The sequence below is a fragment of the Coffea arabica genome, chromosome 8e, assembly GCF_036785885.1.
Source record: "Coffea arabica cultivar ET-39 chromosome 8e, Coffea Arabica ET-39 HiFi, whole genome shotgun sequence".
NCBI classification, from domain to species: Eukaryota; Viridiplantae; Streptophyta; class Magnoliopsida; order Gentianales; family Rubiaceae; genus Coffea; species Coffea arabica.
The window spans coordinates 23770415-23780653 of NC_092324.1; the positions used below are offsets into that span (position 1 = coordinate 23770415).

The 10239-nt window shown below is 37.8% G+C and overlaps 1 pseudogene; it reads right to left on the reverse strand.

Moving 5' to 3' along the window:
* Positions 1 to 1536: 1536 nt before the first annotated feature.
* LOC113704583 (origin of replication complex subunit 2-like) lies at positions 1537 to 9765 on the reverse strand (annotated as a pseudogene).
* Positions 9766 to 10239: the final 474 nt, after the last annotated feature.

The window sequence follows — 10239 nt, forward strand, 5'->3', positions numbered from 1 at the left end:
CGCCCTTGATGGATGTTGCTCAAATTGCTATCAAAAAAAGTCACATAACAGTCACTTGTCTGGCAACTATTGTATAAAAAATGTCAAAAAAATGTAAAATTTAGTCCTTAAACTTATTACTTAGTGTTAGAAGGATATTTTACTTTTTTTAGGTTTTTTTTATACAATAGTTGCCAGACATGTAACTATCATGTGACTCTTTCCGGTAGCAATTTAGAAAAAAATCATCAAGGATACTAAATGTGCTAAAAAGTTGAAAACTTGGGCATCATATTTGCTTTTATCCAAAGTTTAGGGACTAAAACTGCTCATGAGTCAAAATTTGGATACCAAAACTACATTTTTCTCAATTATAAAAATACTAGGTCTCAACTTCAATTACTTAATTACCCACTCAAAAGGAAGGCAAGTGTGGAAGAGATTATGTCAGTTCTACCACCAAGGGCAAGCTCTCCCTCTTATGAAAGAGGATGATTTACAGTTCTTTGCTGTTATCGCTTATTATGATAAGTGTATTATACACTTCAGTTTCTTTTTAATTGCCCTATAGCTCATCAATTCTAATGGGCTTTAGTCCAAACTTGAAAAGATTAGATCCTATAAAATGTATTTAATTATATGGAATTAAAAAATATTAGGGATAATTTGAGAAACCTCCCCTAAGGTTTTGGACAATTTCATTCGGCTCCCCTAAGGTTTACATAATAACAAGGACCTTCCTTGGTGTGATAAAAAGATAACAATGCCCTTCATTAATTGTCAACTCATTAAAAAACTCTATGAAAAATTAAAACTCTCTCATCTCTTTTCAACCAATAACTCAATTTATAGTTTTTTCCATTTAACTCTTTATCCTCTTCCTTCCACATTTATTTTCCTTCCAAATTTATTTATTTATTCTTATCGATCAAATGTGTACTGCCCCCACTAACAAAACCGCCATACACACCAACCACTAGTGCTTACTTATCTTGGTGTCTATTCCTACACTACAACAAAAATGACCTTTAACGGCATTTAAAGGTGTTAGTATGGATAATCTAAACTGACACTTTACCTTTCTTCACACCTCGGACGAGTGTCATCCCTTCCAATGTGGGGATAGGTCCGTAGCATTCAAATGTGTCAGGAATATTATGCTGTTATAGCATCCCATCTGCCAGCCAAAATCCTTTTTTTTTATAATCGAAAGTGTCAAGATAGCTGTAGTACCACATTAGGATATTGTTTTAGAAGCTGAGCTATGCTGACACTTTTAATTGCCAGAAGTTTTTTTTTTTATATAGAAGCAACTTGCAGGTAGTGCTCCCTGCTGTACATTCCGTCAATCAGAAACCCAAAGGACTTCTAAAATTATCCCAAAGAGCAGAATGCATATAGTAATTTAAAAGTAAAAGTCAATGCTCAAATATAATTTGTTGAACTAAAAGTGGGTAACAAGTACTAAAATCCCAAACAAGTACTAAAAGATTGCACCACAGTTTAGTGACAAGTCATGCTGTTGCCACAAAGAATCTTGCAACTATTTCTTGTTACTTGTTCGAGGCTCGATAAACTGATCTATGAGGTACTAGTAAAATACTGGAGGTCCCTGAAATGATGAACATGCATCTTTCGTTTACCGCACAAACTGCAACATCCAGCTGACAAGGAACTCCTCTCTATTGACTTGTATCTTTTATGATATTTTCAAGTACTTCATTTGGGATAGGAATGTACAAGCAATCCTGGCCTTCTGTATCCCTTTTGGTCTTGACCAAATCATGATCCTTAAATTCTGTCAAATGAGAATTCAGAGTAATCTGGCTACTAACCAGAAACGCTCTCGGCAGGTCGCGTACAGGTTATTAACTGGCATCCCTAGAGAAAATATTCAGGATAAACATGTGACGGCCCCACCTCCCCCTAAGGCGAACCAGAGGGTTCGGCGGGTCGCCTGCCCAGCTCTCGCCGGGACTCAGTCGTTCACTACAATCCTCAAATGATTTACAAAAATAAACCTCAAATATTACATCAAATTCTCCAAGAATTACATATCAAAAGCGAAGCGGAAACAATTCCCAACTATACATAAATGATTCCAAATCCAAACTGTACAAGATATAGGCCATCCAGACACATGAATAAGCACAACAAGTCCTTCCTTCGCTTTGAGCCCTGTGGAGGGGAATAAAATAGTTTTGGGGTGAGCTAGAAGCTCAGCGAGTAACCAGTAAAAGCATTAAACAAATATATTTCACAATGTTGCATTTCGATCATTTCGATGATGTCATGATTCAGAGATCAAATGTTCGTTTAGTGCTCTCGTGAGCCAGGGAAATCATAGCACTTGAACACCCAACGCTCAAATAGATCATTTAACATTAACATTAACATTAAGAGGGAGCCCCTTCTTGAGCTCCAGATAAACATGAACATGAACCATAAACAGAGTGGAGACGTTGGTGTCCAGCACAAGACTTTCCCAGAACTCATTGAAGCTAAAATCATATCATGAATTCACATACAAGCACGCATGAGATGCAATCGAGTAAATAATGCAAGAAACATTTCACAAGTACTTTGGAAATAGTTTAGGGTCACTCACCTCCATGGCTCGGAAATCATCCATCAAATATCATTGCCTTGCTCAAATCCAAGTCTTAAATCACAAACTCAATGCAAACGAGTTCCTTCAAAGTTCGGACAGCACTTCCCCTGAATTTGCTAACTTTTCCAGCCATCATGGCTTCATTACTTCCTCAAATCAGTCCCAAAGGTACACACACAACAACAAGTTCATCCAATAGCTATTCAGCAAGCTCCAAGTAGTACTAGTACAAGTCCAGCTAGGGAAAAGTTTGGAAATGAAAGTTAAGCTCAAATCCAGAAAAACAGTTTTGACGTCATTTTACGGTAATGGTACCAAAAGCACTACGATGGTCGGATGAAGGTACAAGACCCACCGTTTCGAAGCTAAGAGATAGGGCTACAACAATGTAGAAGGCCACTCAGTCCAAATCCTAGCACAACTAGGTCAAATATGCAGAATACCAAACCAGAATCGTAATTGCAGGTTCCCAAATCACACAAAACTGTAATCAGTCCAAGTCAGTCTATACAGGTCCAAAAGCATTGATTCCAAAGGCATATGAAAGCTAAGACATCAAGCTATATTTCATCAGAAGACACCAACAACAAAATCCAAACTAATTCCAGTCAAAACAGACAATTACAATCGCAGTTCGCACATTCTGATCACCCAGAACAGCAACAGTAAAAACGGCATAACTCACTCTACACTACTCCAAATTCCCTGAAATTTTGCAGGCACTTCAAACTCATCAATACCTACAACTTTCATGTTTTAATAAAAGGCCAATTCGGCCTCCATATATGACCTAAAATTTCGGACAGAATGTAGCTTCAAGAACCCTAATTTTCCAGAAATTCTTCCAAATCCAAAATTGATTGCAATTGCCAACTATTCACACCTACAAGAGTCATTTTAAACCATTACCAATCATCATAAACAACCACACCATCATAATCCAATTAAACCAGAAAAAATCCTCAATAAAATAAAAACTTCACCAAATCACTTCAAACCAAGATAAAAACCAGAAATTTCAGCACTTTAATCACTACTAATCATAACTTAAGCATCAATAGGTGTAGGTGGAAGTTTAAGCTTCACTTACCAAGAAAACAAGAGAGGGGAAGATGTTGGACACCTTAGCTCTTCCAAAAAACTTCACTAAAGCACTCACTATCACTAAAAGGAAAGATTGTATGGAGTAAAAACTAATTCAAACCCTTGGTTTGGTTGATTTGAGCCACTTGGAAGCTTGAAATGTTGAAGAACTTCCTTCCTTCTTGCAAGAGAGAGAGCCGGCCAACACAAGGTAAGAAAATGGTAATTTTTGTGAATTTTTGAGATATTTACTTAATTGGGTCAAAAGTCAAAATAGTGAATAGTATTTCTTAAGTCAAAACCAATGATATTGTGACACTTGTCACTCTCATAAATGCAATCCTATCCTTTCTTTTCTCTCTCACATCAATCATTTCACACACTCTACTTATCTCTTAACACCCGATAAATTTTACACAGTATCCGAAACTTAACCTAATTGGCCGAATTTTTCCGAACTTTTCGCACTAGTGGGTCCCACGTCCTTTATAAACTCTTAATTTCTCAAAAACTCTCCAATACTAGAAAAATCATTTGAAAACGATATTTGCTCATAAACTTTATCTGGGGAATTTTTTCTAATCAAGAAAATGTAGAAAAGCGGGCGTTAAACAAATAAACCCTAGAAAAGTAGAAAATTTCCGGGTTCTCAAACTCATTTTTTTTTTCGGGGCGTCACAAAACAACTTTGATTTTTGTTGCAAAATGCTGTCGAAAAGAAAAACAAGTAAGCCAGTCACTTGCCTTCTTCATCTAGATTGGCCAGCTGATGTTCTGCTAGCACTTTAAAAACACTTTGAGCATTGGGCGTCAAACTCAGCAAGACAATTGAAGCTGTCTTGACATTCTGGGAGCTCCCACCTTGAGCAAGAATGAGAGGCAAAAACATTCCTTCGACCTTATATGGAGCAAAGGTAGGAACATGATGCCAATACCAGTTGAACTGCGTGTGAACCATCTTCTTATCCCACACTAGCAGACCAAAATTAGTACTCTTAGCATTTTCAATAGCAAATATAACATAGAAACATGCGAATCATTGATCACATAGGCCGAGTAGCACGTACTGATACAAATGGTCAACATATGTAAGGTCCTTTTGCAGCTAGCGTAACCTACTGCTAACTTAAATTAGCAAAAAAGATAAAATACTTACAAAGAAGTGCATTTACATGGTCGATGGAAGCAACCACACGGATATTGGAACAAGCAGCAATTCTTGCAATATATTGCTATGCGTCATGATCATGCAACCCAGGCCCATCAATATTGTGGACAGGAACACAGATAAAAGAATCACTGTCCTCCAGGTGATGTTGATCCAAAAATGCTATTAAATCATCCATTGATCGAGTGTAAATGGTTGTTGGTGCTTATGCAAACTCCTGGATGTAAACTTCTGTTGGGCTTTCAATTGATAGCCTAGAAGCTCAGGTAAGGTTATAACAACCTACCATGTGGAATAACAATGCTTGTATCACAAACAAAGACCATTCTACTTCTATCTGCAGAGAAGACATATATTATAGTAAAAGAGAAGAATTGGATCCTGCCTTTTACGGGTGAAAACCCACATATAAAGCATCAGCATGAAAATGATGGTAGAAGCACCAGCATGATTAGCCAGAACAGTGTTCGATACCAAGCATCCCTTAAGCTAAAAAATCATATGCTAGCAAAATTTAATCTTATTTCACACAAACATAACCATAGAAGTTGTCCAAGTTCAAAGTTATAAACTCGTACATCAGATCAAAGCAATTCTTCGAAATCAGGATTAAGGGATCATGCAAAATCTGGTAAGAACCTCACCAAAGGCAACCACGACAAGGAGACAAATTAAAGTTTCGGCATTCCATCTATATACTCTCTCACATGAAAAGATAACTTTTAACTGCTATCCAAACAGCATGATAAACTAGTGCTGATTGTATCACCAATTCAACATCACAGATGCATCAGAAGCTACAATCACCATGACTCAAGCCTCTCAAATATCCATGTAAGACTCATTATTAATACACCCCTATGCTGCCAAAGCCTACCGGTACTTCTTATAACACTCAACAAACTGAATCAGTTCCCAGTGATTACCAAGCACTAAAGGAAATTATACAAGTCTACATTCGGGTAGCGAATAAATCAAGCTATGACTTATAAAGCCTAATCATTCTACGGCTTTATCAGCAATGATGAACTTAAAACTCTGAAAATTAGTTGAAACTTCAACAAAAATCCTGCACTGAAATAGAATACAAAGCATATAGGGGTGGTGAAGTTGATGTACCTGCTTGAGATTTATGGACTGAAGATAACCATTAATTACAACAACAGAATACTCAGCCAATGCAGTCGAAGCAAAATCTTCAAGCAATGTTCTTTTTGACCCAAACCCATACATCAAAAGCCCAAATCCACACCTGTTAATTATCCAGCATGTGAGAACCCGTAAAACCCTAATTATTTTCTTAGGGTTTAGTTCCCTTTAATTGCATGTTTTCTGCATTTTCTGGTTTAGAAATATTTTCTTAGTGGATTTTATGAGCAATTATAGTTTTAAGATGATTTTTCTAGCATTGGAGAAATTTTAGAAAATTAAGAGTAAATAGTGGACGTGGGACCCACTAGTGCGAAAAGTTCAGAAAAATTCAGCCAATAAGGTTAAGTTTCGGATACTGTTTAAAATTTATCGGGTGTTAAGAGATTAGTAGAGAGTGTGAAGTGATTGATGTGAGAGAGAAAAGAAAGATAAGAATGCATTAATGATTGCGACAAGTGTCACAATATGGTTGGTTGTGACTTAAGAAACACTATTCACCTTTTGACAATTTTTTTTGACTTTTGACCACTTAAGTAAATATTCCAAAAATTCACAAAAAACACCATTTTCTTACCTTGTGTTGGCCGGCCCTTCTAGCAAGAAGAAAGAAGAAACTTCTTCAACTTCAAGCTTCCAATTGGTCCAAAATCCACCAAATCAAGTGTTTAGTTAGATTTCACTCCATAAAACCTTACCTTCTAGTGCTAGTAAGGGTTGTAGTGAAGTTTGTTTGAAGAGCAAAGGTGTCCACAATCTCTCTCTCTCTTGATTTCTTGGTAAGTGTTGCTTGAACACCCTACTACCTCTAATAATGGTTATATTATGCTTAGAAGTGGCTTGAGTGTTTGCAAATGTGATTTATCTCTTGATTTGGCTTGTTTTGGTGAAGTTTTTATTTTATTGGGAATTTTTCTGGTTTAATATGATCTTGATGTTGGGGGCTTGTGTGATGAATTGTAATGGTTGGAAATGACTCTAGTGAGTGTGAATTGTGGTTAAATGCAATCAATTTTGGATTTGGTGTGAAAATTGAAAAGTTAGGGTTCTTAAATCCCCTATTCTGTCCGAAATTTTAGGTCATAGCTAGCGGCCGAATTGGACTTTGCTCAAAACATGAAAGTTGTAGGTATTGGTGAGTATGAAGTGCTTGAAAAATTTCAGAGAATTTGGAGTAGCATAGAGAGAGTTATGCCGTTTTTACTGTTGCTGTTTTTGGTGAACAGAATGTGCGGAACTGCGATAGTAATTGCCTATTTTGACTGGATTTGGTTTGGATTTTGAAGTTGGTGTCTTCTGATGAAATGTTACTGGATGTCTTAGCTATCATATACCTTTGGAATTTCGGCATTTGGACTTGTATAGACTGAGTTATAGTAATTACAGTTTTGTGTGATTTGCAAACCTGTTTTGGGAATTCTGGTATAGTATTTTGCATATTTGACCTAGTTGTGTTAGGAACTGGATTGAGTGACCTTCTACATTGTTGTAGCTCTGTTTCTTGGCTTAGAAACGGTGGGTCTTACACCCCCATCCGATAATCGTAGTGAATTTGACGCCATTACCGCAAAATAAGGGCAAAACAGTTTTTCTATTTGGGGCCAAGACTAATGCTATTTCTAATTTCTGGTTTGCTATCATGCTTATTTATGCATATGAGACCCTATTGGGGTTGTGTTCAGCATTGTTTTATGACTCGTCGTCGAGTCTCTCTTAGGGCTTGCTTTCATTTTGGTTGTTTCCTAGCTAACTTTTGTACTTGTACCACTTTGAGCCCTGTACGGCTTTTGGGAAATGAGATGACCTTTGGTGTGAAATGTTGGGGCTGATTTGAGGAAATAATGAAGCCTTAATGGCTGGAAAAGTAAGAAATTTAGGGGAAGTGCTGCCCGATTTTCTAGGCCGTTTGGTTCTTTTAAGTTGGATTTGCCTTTTGGTAGAAATGAAAGGGCTTTTGGGTTGTTTGCGCCTAGGTCTTCATGCTACCTTTTCGTTTCCAAGGGAATCGTGTTTTTGCATTCTTGCACTAGTATTTATTTGGCAAGGCGTACGACGTGTAGTCGAGCCTCACATGTGCATTCTGTTTACTCGATTCTGGAAGTAAAACCTTCAATTGGTTTATTTTGGTTATTTTAGGGTTTCTTGGCGATTAAGGCCAATCTGAAGTGAAAACTTTTGAAGTTGAGCCGGTGAGTGTACCACTCCCCTCCATTGCTGTTTAACTTGATTTCTGCTCTGCAATTTGTTTAATTTGTTTGAGACGAGGGTGTACTTTATCACACTCGCTCTCTTGTCTGTCCATATGCCAATTTTGAGTGCCTATCTGAATCTGCCGTCTGAATCTGCTATCTGAATCTGCTATTCTGTATCTGTATCTGAATCTGTTATCTGTGTCTGCATCTGTTCGGATTTCTATGACCTATGAGCTCAATCCTGTGGCTAAGTTATTCGAGTCGGGCCGGCAAGGGCCTGGACGATTAGATAACGAACCACGGTAGTCTGTTCGGGGATTTTTGGGTATTGAGACCCTTGATTCCGGTATACTCGAGTATTACCATTTCTGTTCGGTTGAGGTGAGCGGGCCCGGTAAAGGGGTGTTTGGTGGATGGAATTCGGTGTAAAGAGGGGTCTACGGACGCGTTGGTTCTATATGCGTTGACGGAGAGTCAACCGGTTTAGATCAAGCACTGCACTGGAAATTTGGCTCCTGAGAGCCACCCGTATCCTTCTGATTTGAATCATTGGTTCTTTTGCTTTATATCTGGCATGTGTACTTGATTTGATTTGCTAAACGTGAAATGCCATGATTTTATTGCTATATGTTTGGTACCTCATTGAGCGCAAGCTCACCCCGTTCTGTTCCTTTTGTTTTCCTTACAGGAAAAATAAATACTTTTGGACTGGATTTGATAATCGGTTGCCGACTTGAGCTAGTTGAACATATCTTTTGTATAGCTCATGTATTAAAACCCTAAGTGTACTTTTGGGGCGTTTTCTCTTTTGATTTGGCAAACCGTGTATATGTATTAACTTTTGAAAACTTTTGTATGTCCTTTTGGATTGTAATCGCTAAAGTTCAGATGTGAATGTTTGCGTGCTCTTTCGGTTGGGTTTTGACGGATCGGTTACTATTCATGACCAACTCCGGATTTCATTTTTATTTTGGGTTATTTTACCATTTTGACCTGTTTACGCTCGTTTGTAAGTTCCGGATCGCAATAGATAGCTCTAATCTGATCCGTAGTCCTGGCGAGAGCTGGGCAGGCAGTCCGCTAACCCCTTTGGTTCGCCTTAGGGGAAAGTGGGGCTGTTACACAGCATAATCTAAAATTAGTACCCAACATTTCTACAATGACAGTCTAAATCAATACATTCACAAAAATAATTAAAAACACTACATATATATTTATATCCCTCCGCACCTTAACTCACAAACCCACTCTTGATACGAGCTCTTGTAACTTTTGCTTAATTCATCAATTTCTTTCTCATGTTTTTGCTCAATATTGGCCGGGGCTTCCCTTAGCTCCAGCATTATTCAGTAAGGAAAAGGCCCAAAAAGGTAACTCTTTTTGCAGGAAACCACCAACCAAAATTTACATATAGCAAAATGGCAGAGTATAACCTGTTCATCGACGACATCGACATCTGCGAGCTTGTGGCTGGATTTCTTACCGGAATTGCCTGATTCTTTTGCCAAGAAATAATTTCTGGAGAATCCGAACTTGTCCTCTTCGATGTCATGTTGTTCTAGTTTTGACGAACCTAAACCCATGAGAGAGAAGAAGTAGGGGCGACGGGATGGCAGAAGTAGGGAGTAGAGGAGAGGAAAGGAGAGGACAGTGACCGAGAAAGGCGGAGGCCAAAAATTGGTAGATCTCGTAAAAAAATTATATCAGATTCAGCCAAAAACATTATACCAGATTCAAGTAGACAATCGAGAGAAATCAATTTAGAGCAAAAAATTATCATGCAATTACATACCTTCAATGGGAAAGCAAGGGTTGTTTGATTGCGGAGAGATTCAATAGAAAAACTCTGAGGGGAAAGCAAAATTTTGGCCAAGAGTTTTGAGAGATAGTTTGCCGAGAGAGAGAGTTTGTGAGAGAGATAAGAAGAAGCAAAATTTCACTGGCAGGTAAAATGAAGTTTTGAGATTTCACTAAGTGTTTTGGCAAAGGAATCTTCCGCCAAAATCAAACGACATCATTTTGTGTTTTAATTTTTTTTTGTGTATCTCACATTTTCT